The sequence below is a fragment of the Anastrepha ludens genome, chromosome 3, assembly GCF_028408465.1.
Source record: "Anastrepha ludens isolate Willacy chromosome 3, idAnaLude1.1, whole genome shotgun sequence".
In the NCBI taxonomy this organism is placed as follows: domain Eukaryota; kingdom Metazoa; phylum Arthropoda; class Insecta; order Diptera; family Tephritidae; genus Anastrepha; species Anastrepha ludens.
The window spans coordinates 51327441-51340772 of record NC_071499.1 but is presented as its reverse complement, the minus strand read 5'-3'; positions in this window follow the sequence as shown (position 1 = coordinate 51340772).

Here is a 13332-nt window from a genome sequence, read left to right as displayed (position 1 = left end):
CTGACGTATAGGCCTCCATGGGACTATTGAAAATTCTGACTTTGAAGTAGTAAAATACTGGTTTGCCCATATTCGACGGACCCGACGGATTTCGATGACTCTTTGGGCCCATTCCAATCGACGAGGCTTGTCCGCAGGCAACAATCTTTGCGTCAATTGAATCTTATACGGTATTAAATGCAAATCAATGCGGATAATTCGTTGTAAAGTGGTCCGAGCAATGCCCAACTGCTGAGAACGGCGATTTTGGGATGTCCTTGGCGACGCCTTGGTCGATTTTGATTTGGATTAGAAAGCGCATCACCATTCGAAAACCTTTCGTACAAACGTTTAATGGTGTTCTTAGAAGGCGCACTTTTCACATTATTTAATTTTTTATACGCACGTTGAGTTTTCACAATTGACTTCTTTGGTTGAATGTAAATTTCAACAATTTGGGAGCGCTCGCGTGGCGTGCACTGTTCCATGGTAAAAATCTGCTTGGACTGACGCTTCCAACGCGATATGCCATTAAGCGATCTGACGTCTCTGTCAAAAGTTACAGGGTTGCCAGATGGGTCAGTCGAATATTGGCAACCCTGTAGTTAATTGCTTCCACCTTCTTTCGGCTAAAGCATGATAGTGTGAAGCAATGAATATTTTTATTTTGTTGAGTGGGGTGGAGACTGCCACCGTCTCTGCTATGTCCAGTGTCGAACCTATCTCATTACCCTGTATGTTCTTATGACCGGGAACCCACATCAGAGTAATTTCAAGCCAATGACTAAGTAATTCTAGTTCCTCTCTACACTGTAAGACTAGTTTCGATGAAATAGAGTTGGAGGCTAAGGCCTTGATAGCTGCTTGACTGTCTGAAAAGATAGATACTTTTGCACCAACTTCCTAGTAGAGTTTTAGTGATTTACATGTTTCTCTGATCGCTAATAGTTCTGCCTGGAACTCGTTGGCATAGTCAGGAAGTCGAATTTACTGAGATAGGATGAGCGGATCCGAATGGAAGCCAGCTCCAACACCACAGTTCATCTTAGAACCGTTAGTGTAGATTTCAATATCGTATTTTTCAATCATCTTCCCTTTGCCCCATTCAGCTCTCGGTGGAAAACGTACCGTAAAGTCTTTCTTGAAGTTGTTGTTGAAGAACGGGGACTGTGTAGTCTGATCTGTAGCGATCAGCGAGGGTCCCTGTAGGAGGATTTTGCTGTGACCGTACGATTTTTTTGTCCAGCTTCCTATTTCTTTGAGTCTCACGTTGAACCTCCAGCTGAGTTTGGGATCTAAGATGAAACCTAAGTATTTTGCCTGGTGGGTTAGCATAAGCCTAATGCCATAAAGTTTGGTATCTTGGTTCTCTTAGTGAATAGCATTAGTTCAATTTTGCTCGGGCTTACGCCTAAACCACAATGTGTGGCCTAACCGCTGAGTAATACCAAAGCTCCTTCCATAATCTCACTTATTATGGTTAGAAACATTCCTGAAGCCATAAGCACTATGTCATCCACATACGCCACTACTTAAATTCCCTTTCATACCACAGCAAGGGGGATAAAATCCCTATCTGAGGGGTTCCCCTGTTGACAGAGCGTTTTACTGTGCTGCTGCCTATCTCACCGATGATTATTCTAGTTTTAAGCATGTTTTCTATCCATTCGTTGAGACCTATGAAAGTGCCTAATTATTAACTCTGGTACTTAACGCTCCACATTTATTTATTGAGAAAGACTTTGTATAGAATACTTGGATCCACTTTTGATTCCCAGACAAACTATTATATGTGACATCACATTACAATATCAGATCATGCCGTAGGTTTTGAATTACACAAAATATTGAAATTTAAATTACAAATTGTAAAAAAACTTAATACTGTACATCTGACAGGTTACCACCACCACCGTACCGAAACTCCCAAGTCACACACTCCACCTACTCCGCTGGCATTTTGAGTACTTCTATCAGACGATTGCAACACTTGAAGCAAAAAAATCTATTTCATTTTCGACGACAATTAAAACAATTTCGAAATCAATTTAAAATCGATGCAAGAAAACCAACAACAAATCGTAGCACTCATAACAGCGCGCAAAATGTATGCAACTCTACAGTGGCTCGCCCAAAACATGAACGGAAATGCTCCGATTTATGTAAATATGTGCCTATGTACATGAAATTGTTTGTATGCATTTACCCTCAAGACATTTCAATTGCACTTTTGGTGGCACAAAATATTTGAGTAGTGCGCACAAACGGCCAAGTAGGCAACCGACAAAAGCAGTCGAGTAGTCGTGGTGGCAACAACAGTGTCATGTTGCTAACACGGCAACTGCCAACAATTGTCAATTCAATTCGTGCAACGCGCCACACTAAACGTACGCAATTGCGAATTGCTGCGGATGCTTTTTTTCGCTTGTATTTTTTTTATTGCATTTCGATTTTTGCGCAAACATAAAAAGGATCAGCACACAACAATGGGGCTAATGGCATTCCTGTCTCAGGTCAGGAAGGTGCTCGGCCATTGGGCTCGTTCGCTAGCCGAGCGCGTGGAGTTTAGTTGGAGTGTGGTAGGCACGGGAAGCAGAAAACAATTTAAAAGCAATTTGAGTCATGTTGTTGGTCACAACTTTTAATTCATGAATTGATGCTGGCAGCAAATCGCAGACGGAGCGCAGCGGCGTAATGACATTTGCATTTTGGCCAAAAGGTTCAGTGCGTGGTGCACGTTTGTATTTGAAATAGTTGTACTAGGCTTATTTCATTTAGATTTTTATTTATGTGTTGGTTTTTGTTTTTCGTTTTTCTTATATTTTTTCTCCCGCTCCACTGCTTGTCGGCAGCTCAAAGCGCCTGCGCACCGCTCCTGCTGCCTAATGTCGTCTATTAATTCATTTGTAAGCGCATGCGAATCGCATAGTCGGCAGTTTGCTGTCAGCGGCAACAACAACAACGTCAATGAATGTAGCAATAGCAATTTTGCTGTGGCATTAGCAATAGCAACAACAACATGCTGCATGCACGCTGGCGACAATTTGCATTTTCATGAGACCCAATCGTTTGCGACATGGCGCTTTGCATGCCTGGCTGTTGCAGCAGTTTTTATTGTTGTTGTTGTTCTCATTGTTGGTGGTGGCGTTGATGGTGGTGGCAGCGCGCAGGGCGTATACGGCTGCGTGTTGCATTGATTTATTGCTAAACAGTGGACATTTTATGTTCGCTGTTCACCTTTCCGCAAGCGATCGATTTTTCTGCGCGACCAGCAGACGAACTGTGCAGCGCAAACCGCAAATTACTTGGTTAGTTTTTGATTTTTCCATGCTTTTTATTTAATTTCCTTTTGCTGCTATTTTACTTTTTTTATTTCAATTTAAGTCATTCACCTATCTCTCTATCTCACTCGCTCTCTCGCTCGCTCCGCTCTTGACAAGTGCGTGCAATGTGGCTAAAGTGCAAACGTGCAAACTTGCAACATGCTGCATGGCAAATGTCATTTGTATTGTTCAATTGTTATTGCATAATTTTGTGGTTTTATGTATTCACTGCCATTGTTGTTTTTGCTTCATTCAGTAATTGTTATTGTTTTTATAGGAAACTATTATTGTTGCTAATTTTTGTGTTTTCTGTGTGTGTTTCTTTGTTGTTGTTGTTTTTTTGGCACAATTTTCTTGCCTGCGGTCGCCGACGCCGCCGCCACCTTAGTCCGCTGCCAAAGTGTGGTGCAAAGTGTTTGCAGCTGCAAAAATATTATTGTAAATTTTATTTCTGCAATTTTTTACATTTGTAACGCTGATTTTTTTTTTTTTATTTTTTACTACTTTTTAATTTTATTGCATTCGTACTCATAGCCATTCATATTATTTATACCTTTTCCACGTCAACTGTTGGTTGTTGCCTGGTTGGTTGTTGTTTCAACGCGCGCCGCCATATTTTTTCGGGCGTTGCCTTAGCTCTTGAGCATTTTTGCATAAACATTTTGATTTTGTGCTTTTTACCTTCTTGACCAAGTGCTCTAAGATTTGTTGTCTAATAGATATTTCAACAGTTGCACATACAGCTGTGAGCATGAAAATAGTAGACGCTTTAAAAAAATATTGTGAAGTCATTTTTTTTTAAATCATACAAAAGAAAATTCCAATACCAAATATCTACGAATGGTTAAGGGATTTCAAATATGTAGAGTTTATCTGCATACATCTGACAACTACGTAAATAACGGTTCATTATGAGCTTTAGTCCTTACGTTTTTAGGTACAACATTGAAATAGCAATGCCTGCCGTTTTTTAAGGTTATACAAGCAATTGTAATACAATTTCGCACAGATTTAGACCAAAGTACGTTCCTGATTATTTATTTAGGTTTTTTTTAACTTTGGCGAGTGTCGTGCATATTTTTCTTGTGTTTCGACTACAGTGGGTGGAGCGAAACACTGCACCACAACGAAAGCAGATTCAGAAATTGAGAACAGACGGCAGATCTTCCACAGAAATGCAAAATATTCCTACATGTTCAGCAAAAATAATTTCAAATTTAATCAAATTTGTGGAAAACCCAAAAAAAAGAATAGGGCAACCAAAAGCTTCCCTGCAAGCTGATCGCAGGATTGTAAGGTGCTCCAAAGAGACCTTCTTGAAGAAGCTATACAAATTAAAAAAGATATTTAAATATTATATTTCCAACATGACTGTACGTAAAAGAGTACGCGAAGCTGGATAAGCAGCTCGCAGCCCACAAGAAAAGCTACGCCTGACACCAAAACACAAGGCAAAACGTGTGGAATTTGCAAGATACCCTGCTAGCTGGACAGCTGAGATGTGACGTAATATTTTTGGACTGACGAGCGTAAAATAATTTTGTATGATGCTACGGGTTCTCGACAATATGTTAGACGTCCATCGTCTGGCACCAAAAATCAGCCACAATGCACTCTAAAAACCATTAAATATGGGGGCACAAAAAAAAATGGTATCGGTATATATGGCATATTTCTCATATTATAGCGCTGGCCCCATGCACAAAATTGATGGCATAAAGGGCAGTAATATTTATGTGAAAATAATGCAGAATATTATGTTGCTGTATTGCAGAGAGAAAATTGCATGTTAAGAAAGCTAAAAGGACCAAAATTAAAACAAAACATCAAACTAACTCTCCTACACCTGCTGTAAATGCGAATGCTGTCTCGCCCTCTCCCGCAACTAGTGTTTTAAATGACACTAATACTTATGCTGCTGCTGCTGCTGCTGCTACTGTGTTGAGAGAGGCCAAGATAGCGGCAGAGCCATTAAGACTATCATCAGCCACTGTTAGTGTATTGACGCCGACTTCTGCACCCACTGCTTCGCTCAGTTATGCTGCTGCTACCGCTGGTAATATCAACATATCAACTGTGCCTACTCTCACTGCTTCTTCAACTAATGCTGCTGCTGCCGCTGCTGCTAATATCAACATATTAACTGCACCTATTTTCACTGCTTCTTCAACTAATGCTGATGCTGCTGCTGCTCTCATCAACATGTCGACTGCGGGAGCTAAACAAAGCACTGTTCCCGTACTTAGCGAACAAATGCATACTCAAACTTCGTGGACAACCATACAGGGCGAAGGCGTAAAAATGATAAAAGATCTCGGGATGTAGTTATTGGTCTTAACTCAAGTACTGAGCTGGATGTAGTAGCTACGAATAAGTGGCTACATATTGCGTCCTTTAAACCTTCTGTAACTGAGGATAGTAAAGGGTGGTTAAGTTTCAAGAGCCGGTGTTGATTTTGAATAAAATACATTTTTTTTAGGAAATTATTGTCATTTCTCTTTACTATGATAATATTGGTATGGCTCAATTGCGTATGGAACAATGCCTCGGCGGCACACCTCCATCCGATGGTCCGAATTTTCGATAACGCTGAGGCATAATTGTGGTTCTATGCCGTTAATGTGCCGAATTATCTCATCCTTTAGCTCTTGAATTGTTGCTGGCTTATCGAGGTACACCTTTTCTTTGAAATAAGCCCAAAGAAAGAAGTCCAACGGTGTCGTTGACGTTTAGGTGTGGTTCACATTCAACATCGGCCCTTGAAATTTAACCACCCTTTACATATAATTCCTTATGTTGCTAAAAATGCAAATATTGATCAAAATCAGATTCTATGTTTTAAGCTGATAAAAAAGGATTTGGATATCCATAGTTTAAAAACAAATTCATTTTAAGCTAGGGGTCCAAGTTCTAAATCCGTCCGTTTGACCTGCTGACGTCAAGGTTCGCCCTCACAAATTTTTTCAAAAGCAATATCTTCCAGGCAAAATAATTTAGCCAATTTCGATAGTACTTGTGCATCACTAAATCATTTAAACATTTATTTTCAGAATATGGGTGGCATTCGTACTAAGTCGCAGACAATTCGCATCCGTGATACTCATTTAGATTTTGACGTCATCATTTTTGTTGAAACCTAGCTGAATGCTTTTTTCACGAAGAATAGTTCGATTCAAACATATACAGTGTTTCTCGAAAAGACCGAAATGTAGAAAGTACGGGTTGCAGTACAAGTTAAGTTACATGCTTTCCATATCTCGCTTTTAAATGAGGATCCCACTCTTGATCAATTGTATATTTGTGCTAGGGTATCCTCTCGATATGGCTCTTTATACTTACCTGTATCATACATACCACCTAATAGTAATTTTGATATTTACAAGTCGCATACGGCCAACTTTGTTTCCCTACTTCTAAATAAGGTTGATGATAAAAATATTACGGTTTTTGGGGATTTAAATTTTCCGAATATTTCTTGGTCTACTAACTTCTGTAAGCTTAGTCTAATCCCAACTAATGTCACATCATCACTAGAATCATATGTAATAATAAGCCTTGATTTAGTACAAATTAATTCTTTCGAAAATAAGTCTAATCGAATTCTTCATCTCAAATTCATCAGCGCTAATTTTAATACTTCTAGCTCTGAATCCTCTCGCTCTCATCCTTCTCGCCTGCTGATAAACATCATGTCCCTTTACTGCTTAAAGAAAAGAATAATATTTCAAAATAAACATAAAAACTTTCAAATCACATAACAAATAAAAAAATTTGTAATAAATTTTATTACTTTTTGGTACTGCTCTTTTCGTGTTCACAAGTGTACGTATGTACCCATATACTTACAAAACCTCAATATACAGAGGATATCCAAGCTTTTGTCACGCTGGTTCAGTATTGTTGTTCTTGTTTTATTTATTTCAGCCTCAACATCATTTTTCGATATTTTTTAAAATAATTTTTTTCCCACCACATCTGAGCCTCTTTTTACTATTTTTCTATACCACATTTTAATTAATATACCCCAACTCTGACTTAATTTAACTTAATACGTGCACTTAATTTCGCCAAAAAATTTATGGCACCTAAAATTTTGATGCTCAAGGCAAAACTCATAGAAAAAAAAACAAGTTCGAAAATGTATTTAACAGTTGGCAAACACGACAGCCATAATGGCAGTGCAAATGCCCGAGGATAGTTGCAGCACACAAGCGGTTATGGGTTCAATACTTGTTGCCAGAAATGTTGTTATAAATAATTAATTAGCTTGCTGCATTTGATATCATGAGACACATTACAAAAGGTGCAATATGTAATGCCTGAGGATGCTGGGTACAAAGGTTTTTATGTCAATAATGCTAATTTTTACGAACTGCTTAAAACTGATACGAATTTGGGACTAGGTACGCCTTTTAGCACCCGTGTAGATTGGTGGTCATTTATAACCAAACACAATTTGTTCCTTCATTGCGGTAAAGTACCAGCTGAAGGGCATAGAAATATAATATTTAGATATGATAAGCATAGAGTGAAGACAGAGCGTGAGAGAGAGCGAGAGAGAGACGGGGAGATAATATTATATGGGTTGGTTCATTATTGACATTTTCTGTCACGTATTTATTTCTCGCACCATTCGGGAGTGCGTATGTTCGAATCTTCGTGCATGAAACAGCAAAATGATAGACAATTTCTGAAGTGAAGCTTTTGAAGTGAAACTTCTTAGGCGTCGATGGACGAGCGAGAATGGAGACTAAAATTTCAAGGCCATGCAACGTTTTAGGCATTTTCGTTCCACGAGAGAGAAAGAAGATATAACGTAGAGGAAAAGGAGAGAGAGAGCTGTACCTTATACCTATATATCTTAGATACACTTTAGGCTATTTTTACTGAGTTTTTCATTGTGGTTGCTAATTCCTAGTGGGAAATAACACTGCCTACTTTTTGGCGCTTGTTTGTTGGTGCAAACTTGAAGGAAATATATTTTTGGTGCCTACTTTTTGACGTTATATTTCCTTGGTGCCTACTCTTTGGGGCGTTTTTTGGTCCCAATTTTGTTGAGCTTGTTTTGGCGCTTATTTCCGTTTCCTGGCTATTGCTGGTGCGCACTATAAAGTGCAATCCATTCCGACGTCGTATTGCCTTGCGGTAATTTGTGCCGTTGCTGCGGTCCTGGAATCGCTGCGTTTGTGCGGGTGATAAACGCTCGGAGTAGTGCGCGTTGTTGCTATGGGTTGTGTCCGGCGTTTACCTACACCGGTCGACCCTTCTCCGTTTTTGTAAATTTTGTCTATTTGTATTCGCTGCAAATGTTGTGGACAAAATCAAGACGCACGCTCGGCCAAACGCCTAACAGAAGTGTAGGCGCTAATTATTTATTTATTTTTATTTTTTTTATTTTTTTTTATTTCTCGCTCATGTAATTTGTACGTACGAATGCATTAAATTCGGAAATGCTTACAAAAATAGCGAGATTTTGAGATCTTCAAAAATGCTCAGAAAACAGCTCACATAAATTTCATTTTCCATTTAATCTCAGAATACTTTGTAAAGCACTTTATAAATGACGGGATTCCAAAATAACCATCTCGGGATCCGAAAATATTCAGGATTTCTCATTCAAGTAATCATAGCTCAAAAATTAGTTTGGAGAACCATGAACGCTAAAATACCTAGATTGATTATAGATATTTTTCCAGTTTTTTAAAACGAACTGAACTTCACCGCAAGCGCACATAGAATAAATTTGGCATGTGGAACTTATTTGTTAGAGTATCGTCAACTTTCGTTAACTAAAATTATAGAATTTCAGCATTAGAGGACTAGACACTCTTTTACAATCCCTTCATACAAACTAGAATTTAGTTCCATCAGGTCTCTTGACAGGCGGTTTTTCGCGGATTAGTGAACAGCTGGTTTGCTTCTTGGATAGTTTTGTCAGTAAAAGATAGACCACAACCGGGTATTAGCTGCTCTGATACTAAGAGTTAATTATTTTTTTAAAAAGAAATCTTAAATTGCAATTTCTCAAACTGCTCCGAAATACCAAAATTGGGTAACAAAAATTCTCAATAAAAATTGAACTATTTAAAAATTGCCCCTTATTGGCAGAATTCTATTAAATCGCTTAATAATAGTAACTTCATTCGTATTTGCCACAGTACCGTGTGTGGTATCAGCATACATGCATACTGAAAATTATAATTCAGTAAAGAAGTGAACTAAGTTGTCTAGTTTTTAGCATTGGCGAAAGTTCCAATTGCTGAACTGCAGCCGACCTCACTAGCCAATGCTGACAGGAGATACTGCGAATAGGTTATATACCACTCTGTAGGTGTATTTACATATGTAAATAAACAATCTACTACAAACCGCTCTGCTCTTCACTTACCTAGGCGGCTGGCCAACCGCCACATGAGTGCCACTAGTGCGTGTGGCAAGTGGAGCACTCCAGCTGGTAGCGTTGCCGACACCTACGCAAAATTTCGCAACTCTAACAGCAAAAGCTACGCAAACAAAGTTAAAATAAATAATCAAATACTCAGAAATACAATTTGAAAAAAACAAAAATCATCTAAATATTGCAGAGTCGCCGTTCATCCATTTAAACTTTTCACACTTTGGTTGGCGACGTATTTTTTGCTTTGCGCTACTTTACGAGCTTTTAAAGCACTTTCAACTTCCTTGTAGGCAAATTCGCTAAACACACACAAGAAACCCACACTCGCGTTGGCTAGGAAGGCAACAATAACAAAATTGCTAGCAACCACAAAACATGCAGTATTTGAAGAAACAAAAACAAGTAGATTAGCGAAACACCTGAGTGTTTGTGGCAGAGCGCTACTACCAAACAGACCACCAACATTGGCCAGCCAAGTGGCAGCTGCAATTACAAACAAAGACACCAATGAGGCATGGCCGTCCCGCCATGTTGCCTTTAAAGTGAGTTACTGTTACTGTAAGGTTGGAGCAACATCAACAACAGCAGCAGCATCGGCAGCAGCGACAACATTTTTGCGTGGCTGCAACAACGGTGGCAGCAACAGCAAATAAACACTTGTCTTAATTGTGTGGCGCGGTGACGGTCCTATACCGATCAACCAGCCTACTGGCCAGTGTTGCATGTCGACTGTTGTTGCCGCTGCCACAGCCACTGCCACTGCTGCTGCTGCTGTGGTTGCTTGTTAACTCGCATGTTAGCGCTGCTGCTTACAGCTTGGCGTTGGCCTGCGTGTGCCGGTGGTGGGCGCGCATAAGTGCCACCACATGTGGCAGTAACACTTCAGCGTTGTGGATTAGGAAATTGAAATCGAAAAAAATGTTGAAGTTAAAATTCAAATAAAATGAGATAATGCAGAAAAATGCGAAAGTAATCGTTTTAAATGCCAGCTGAGCAACATAAAAATCAAATCAAGTCAAAATGTATGCAAAGCGACGCATGTTTACACACGTCAAACGATTTTGTGGGGCAGGCGACTTGCAACACACGGCAACAACCTCAATGTTGCGATGTAAATGATATGCGGTAGTTATTTGGTTGTTGTTGTTGTAGTTGCTTTTGCCTTGTGTCTTGTCAAATTAAAACTCTTGCGCCACTCACTTCGCGTTAGAAAAAGCGTCAAAACGTTTGAAAAAGGCGGAAAAAGTGGCAAGTAGTCGTTTGTGGTGGGGAAAAATATTGCTGCCTCAGTAATGTTGCATAAATAAGTCGCTAGCAATGGCGTGCTAATGTCCTCATAATACAAAAAATTTTGTTTGTGGCAAGTGTAATATGTGACTGGGCTTCGTGCGGGGTATGGCCAGTTTTCTTTATTGTTTTGAGACACGCATCCTACGCCGAAGAGCTGGTGTAAGTAAGTAAAAGGTTGTAAAAAGCAAGAAATACAAAAAAGCGACCAAAAATGAGGTCCTTAGTTGTTAGGCGGAATGAGAATTCAGATAAGGCGAATCTAGATCTCATTCATACCCCAATGATTCTGAATTCAATTCAATAGTCTGGGGAAAGTCTAGTGCAATAAAGTAAGTCACAGGTCACAGGTTCCTTGTTTTGACTATGGGGCTTTCTCCTACTGTCCACTTATAAATTTATATCAATATGAAAGTCGAGATGCTGTCTACTCTGTACGGTCCGTAGGTTCGTTGGAATGATAATGCACCAAGAATCCAATTAGTGCTTCCGCACCGTTTTGTTGCCACATCATCGCTACCAAAAATGTATACTTATTCCTTCCCGACTATATCCAGTTTGTGAGATTGAGAAACCCTATAAGGTTGTTTACGTCTACACAGGCCAGTTCTTCGAGGTTTTAAAAAAGCGGTTTGCAAAGGATGTTCCTCGCCTTCCATAGGGCAGGTCATTCACAGAGGAAGTGGAAGATATCATAGTTCATTTTTTCTCCGGTTCATTACAACTGTGACGGTATAAATTGTAAGGGATGCCCATTTTGGCTGCCTGCTCCCCTATGGAACAGAAGTCGGTTATCACTGCCGTGAGTTTGCAGGCATCCCTTCGTTTCCCATTTGTCAATGTTGATGTTTGTTTGCGATTGTAGGTGGGCCACATGATGGAAAGAATAATGAGATGGCGCCTATCGTGGTAACGTTACTTTCCTCTCAGCGAATTTGACAATGAGTTACGTGATTTTAGCTCCAGTATGGCCAGATTACCATTTTCGTAACTTGATTTAGCTTTTTGTTTTGTTATTTAGTAATTTAATTATAATATTTTTAGGAATTTTAGGTCTCTCTTCATGACATTTTTCTAGCCTGTTCTAATAAAAATGTAATTTTTATAATTTTGTAAAATATACATTTTTTTTAGATTAGTTCAAATATTCACTTAGTTTTATTTAGCTTGACTTTTTTTAACATCTGGTCGCATTGCCCGTGATTGCAGTTGTTGTTGGTGTTCTTCTGCTTTCAGCAGTCAAATCTCTCTCTCGCTACTGCAGTGTTGCCTAGCTTTGGATATAAAAACGCACTAAAATGCCCATTTAAAGAAAATAAAATACCAAATTTTTATTGAATCACTTAAAGAACTTTGTATGCGTGACAAATTGTCTTTAGAATGTGCGTTTTTTTTTAAATAAATGTGTTATGCTTATGTACAATTTAATGTATGAGCTTTTTTTTTTGTTAAGCGAGGCTCTTTTGTTAAGGGAACGACTTATTTGCTATATTTGAGGTTATGTAACTAGATAAGGTACTCTTTTTGTAAAAATGTCAGTTAGGTTTTGGTTTCTTTAGTATTTTCTTGTATTTTGTGGCTTATTTTTACAATAAATACACCTATTGATGCCCTATGTCCCACTAAGGATTGATGGCCGCAAGAAACGATTACACCTCTATGGTTTTAATCCGCATTCAGTTAATTCAAACGCCTTTTAAAATGTGTAAAAAGGTTTTCAATTTTAAGAGCAGTTGAGAGAGGGACATTTAATACTCTTGCATAATCTTAAAAGGAGCAAAAAATTTAAATCACATTTTCAAAATATCAAATTTTACAAGAAGCAACTAATTTTCATCAGCACTAAAATCTTCTCAGAGATCTTCTTTTTTAACCTTCTTTTGTATAATAATACAGTTTTTTTTAACTTAAAGTTTCGGTAGCTTTTAATATAAAAAAGAAAGAAACAAACACGAAACTTCAAAAGTTCGCTTTTTCGGTATAAAAAAGCATTAAATTTATTGCGAAGAGCAAATGGTTGGCAATCCTGCACAACTGGGAAAAACGTGACGTCACGTACTCTCTGATGGGCGCCATCTTCTTTCTATCATTCTTGGGTTGGCCATAATGTTCCGCTAACTTTGCATGTTTTCTGAGCGCTCCATTTACAATTTGCTGTTATTTAAGGCAAACCTCCTCTTGCCAGTTCGTCCGCTTTTGCATTTCATTCAATGTTCCGTTGTCCCGGGACCCAGCTTAAGGTAACATTATGGTTTACGCTGCAGGTGGTAAGGCTACTTCTGCTTTGTTCCTATTGGTGTAATTTGGTAAAAAAGAAATACTCAGCTTTCAAAGTTAAAGCGTTAA